Source organism: Crocodylus porosus, unplaced genomic scaffold (assembly GCF_001723895.1).
Source record: "Crocodylus porosus isolate Cpor-Errol unplaced genomic scaffold, CroPor_comp1, whole genome shotgun sequence".
In the NCBI taxonomy this organism is placed as follows: domain Eukaryota; kingdom Metazoa; phylum Chordata; order Crocodylia; family Crocodylidae; genus Crocodylus; species Crocodylus porosus.
Genome location: NW_017728947.1, coordinates 10,647,420 through 10,651,922, shown reverse-complemented (window position 1 = coordinate 10,651,922; position 4,503 = coordinate 10,647,420).

Sequence of the window (4,503 nt, the reverse complement as noted above, 5' to 3'; positions counted from 1 at the left end):
CCCCAGCTGACTTCCTGCCCTTTGGGCGGGGGGCTGGACTCGATGATCTTCTGAGGTCCTTTCCAGCTGTAATGTCTATGAAATCTATGAAATCTATGAAATTTCTGGCCCCAAAGAGGGGCAGAGAGGGGTCAGTTCCCTGCAGGCTGCGGGGAGAGAGGAGTGGCTGAATGTCTCGGCAGGCAAAGACAGCGGAACATGCCTAAGAAATACTGTGGGAGTGACCCTGAGCAGGAGGCAGGTGGAAACACAGCTGATGGTAACTACACACGGCTGGTGGTAATCTCTGGAGTGGAGCTGCAGCTAAGGATCCAGAGCAAGGGAATCTACAAGGCCTGTGATAATCTCCGGAACAGAGTTTTTCAACAGAGGATCCGGAGGAGGTCCTGAGGGAAAACTACAGTCACAGGGAGACCCCAATGAGCCTTTGAATGTTCATGGGGTGCAGGGCAGGCCAGCACATTGCAAAGACTGGACTAAGGGATTTTGTCTTGATTATGGCAATTGGGATTTTGAGAACCTGGTCCTGGGTAAAAGGGACATAGATGGAGCCTGACAAGAAGGCTGAGAAGCAGCAGGGGGTTTCTTTGGTTTTTTGCTGTTTCTTTTGATTATTTTGAGCACAGGCCAAGACCAGCCCTGGAAAGATGTATCTAACAGAGACCCAAGGTGACCCTGGGGTAGGGGGCCAAAAATAAGACCACAACAGGCAGCACTGCAACCTGGCTGTAGAAGAATTTTATGAACACCATCTGAACAGGCTAAACTGGGGTAAAGGGGAGGTTTTGGAGCCCCACAGAAGAAACAGGGATCGAAATCAGGCAGGATCACCATGGGCAATGCCTTCTGGGAATATATGTCATCAAAGTCATGGTAGGCGATAAAACATAAAATCCACTTCCTGGCAGACCAGGTGATCCAAAGCCAAGGTCCACCCTGTTACCACCTGTAAGCAGATGAGCTCAGGGCAGTGGCAGCAAGCCCTATAATACCTATCACCATCACAATCTGCTTATCTGAGTTCCTAAGGACAGACTGTCCTAAAACCAATGTTGTGTACATATATATACATGTTGATTAGTACATCTAAATTGCCGAATTCAGACTGCCCTAGCCTGCTTTAACTTTAATACTCATTCAGTGAGAGTTAGTTAATGTGGACTGTGGCCAGTTTTAATTCAGACTACAGACATCCACATGTACGTGGCTACAGCTGTAGTCCAGATTAAACCCAGAAAAATGTATCATCTATAGATGGCCTCTATGCCTAGCTAGCCAGTTCCTGGTCATGATCATCTGGTCTACCTTTGGACCAGATGCTCTGCCTCCCCACTGGGCTTACCCTTACCACCTCCCCCACTAAGCATTAGTTCAGAGCCTTAATGAAGCCTTTGTAGAACCCTTAGCATTCACAGCAGCCCCACACTGTTTCTGGCCCTTGCAGACCTTCTCTCAGGTTCCTAAGGCTTCATGGCAGCTCCCACAAAGATCTGGACCTTGGAAACACCTCTGCAAAAACCCTCAGGCTTGCAGTAGCCCACAGAGTTCTGCTCCTCACAAACATATCCAGTTGCCAACTTTATGAAGGTTTCCAATAGCCCCCACCCCCAGCATTCCTATAAACTCCCCATCCTTCACTCACAAGTAAGCCAAAAATGATAAAAATCCCTCCAATTAGCCAGCAGTCTCAGCAATCCTCACCTCTCTTCCAAATACCTTATAGATTCATAGAACTTAGGGGCTGGAAGGGACCTCATGAGATCATCAGGTCTAGCCCCACTGTGTTTGGGAAGGAAAGACTGTGGGGGTCAGATGATCCAAGCCAGGTGAATCTCCAGACATTTTTTTGAAGATTTATGGAGTAGGCGATTGTACCACCTCTGAGGGAAGTCTGTCCCAGACCTTGGACACTTGAACCTTAAAGAAGATTTTCCTTATGTCCAATCTAAAGCAATTTATGACCATTATTCTTTGTCTTCCCCTGGGGTGCTTTGGTGAACAGATGCTCCCCCAGGCCCTGATGTGTGCCTCTTATATACTTACAGGCTGCCACTAAGTCCCCTCTAAGACTTCTCTTCCCCATTTCAGCCTCTCCTCATTTGGCCTGCTCTTCAAACCTCTAATCATACACGTAGCCCTCCTCTGGACTCTCTCAAGCTTCTCCACATCCTTCTTGAAGTGTAGCACCCAGAATCAGACACAGTATTCCAGTTGCAGCCTCACCAAAGCACAGTAGCATAGAAGGATAACATCTTTTGTCTCGCTTGAGATGCATTGGTAGATGCATGCAGTGTCTTATTTGCTTTGCCAGCTATGGCATTGCATTGGTGGCTCATTCTGTGTTCTATCACAATCCCCATGTCAGTTTCAGCTGTGGTGCTAGCTAGTGTAGCAATGCTGAGCCTGTAAGTGTGTTGCCTTCTCCCTTGTCATGAGCTATAACACTACCCCTGTCAGGCTCAGGCTCTGTACTGTAGCCTAATGCAGTCCTCTCAAAAACTCCTCTCCCCTTTACAGTCAGCTTCCCAACTACCCTGAGCTCCCAGATCTAAACTAATATGGTGGCTAAGTTCCAACCCTTGTGACTAATATGCAAAATAAAGGTGCCACATCCTTCTTTGCCCTCTCCTTCTTTAGTAACAGAGCAGAGGCCCCATTATACCAGAAAGAGAAAAGGGTCATGTACAGAAATATTGCACAGCAATAGAGAAAGGTCAATCTTTCAGTAGAGAAAGAAGGTCAATCCAACACAATGCTCAAAAACAGCCGTATAAAGATTCTCAGAAATAACAGAAACCGTCAGATGACCACAGTGTTATAGGGAGGTAAAAAAAAATAAAAAGAGGGTTTGACTCTGGGTCAAGATACAAGGGGGCTGTGGGGAGAGAGAACCAACAGTGGGGGTCTACTACAGACCCACCAACCAAGGGGAGGAGCTGGACCAGGAATTTTTGGGCCAGCTTGCAGAGGCACTTAAGACAAAGGTTGTAGTTGTCATGGGAGATTTAAATTACCTGGACATCTACTGGGAGGAACAGCCAGCCAGGTCGGACCATTCCAGGAGGTTTCTGGCCGAGATATAGGTCCTCCACTTAATTCAGGAGGTGCACAGTCCCACCAGAGGAAATGCCCTGTTGGACCTGGTCCTGGCCACAGGCAATGACCTGGTAAGGGGCCTCCAGGTCCTTGACCACCTGGTGTTTGCTGGAATTTACCATCCAGTGCAGGGTGTTAAGGGCCTGCAGCAAGGAGGTAGCCCTAGACTTCAAGAGGGCCAACTTCAAAGAGTTGAGGAGATTAGTGGGAGAGGTGTTGGGTTTCTCAAGAGCAGGGGAACCCAGTGCCCAAGATGAGTGGTCATTCCTTAAGGAGACAATACTCAGGGCCCAAGGGGTGACCATCTCAACAAAAAGCAAGGGGGACAGGAGTGCCCAAAAGCCCCCCTGGCTCACCAAGGGTGTATGGGAATGCCTGATTGCCAAAAAGGCGGTGGAAGGGGCATGCTATCTCCAAAGAGGAGTATATCTCCTCTGCTCGGGCCTGTAGGGGCGCTGTCAGGAAAGCTAAGGTGGACATAGAGCTAGGACTTGCGTCCAAAATCAAAGATAACAAAAAGAACTTTTTCAAATATATAGGGAGGATGAAGAAAGCACCGAGAAATGTGGGGCCCCTGCAAGATCTTCTGGGCAATCTGGTGGTTGTGCCAGAGGAGAAAGCAGACCTCTTTAACCAATTCTTCACCTCTGTTTTCCTGGGCAGGGACCGGGACTTCCCCACCGTGATGCAAGACGGACTCGAGGGGAACGCCTCCAGACCTCAGGTTGGGGAGGACCGGGTTAGAGAGCTTCTGGAGGGGCTGGATGTGTTCAAGTCAGTGGGTCCAGATGCTCTCCACCCCAGGGTGTTGAGGGAGCTAGCTGGAGTTATTGCAGGGCCCTTGGCACGGCTTTACAAGCACTCGTGGTGCTTGGGCCAGGTGCCAGATGATTGGAAGATAGCCAATGTGGTCTCCATCTTTGAAAAAGGGAGGAGGGAGGACTCGGGCAACTATAGGCCCATCAGTCTTAGCTCAATCCTAGGGAAACTCTTTGAGAGCTCATGGAGCACATCTGCAATGGGCCAGCCTCAGAGATGATGCTCAAGGGCAACCAGCACAGTTTCACTGGGGGCAGGTCATGTCAGACCAACCTGATTGCCTTTTATGATCAAGTCACAAAAGCCTTGGATGCAGGTGTTGCGGTGGATGTAGTCTTTCTGGACTTCAGCAAGGCCTTTGACATCGTCTCCCACCCCATCCTCATTAAAAAATTGGGCGACTATGGCATTGATGCCTACACAGTCAGATAGATTGCAGATTGGCTGAAGGGTCATACTCAGAGGGTGGTGATGGATGCGTCGTATTCAACCTGGGGAGAGTGAGCAGCAGCGTCCCCCAGGGCTCAGTCCTTGGGCCCGCACTGTTCAATTTCTTTATCAGCGATTTGGATGACAGGGTGAAAAGCA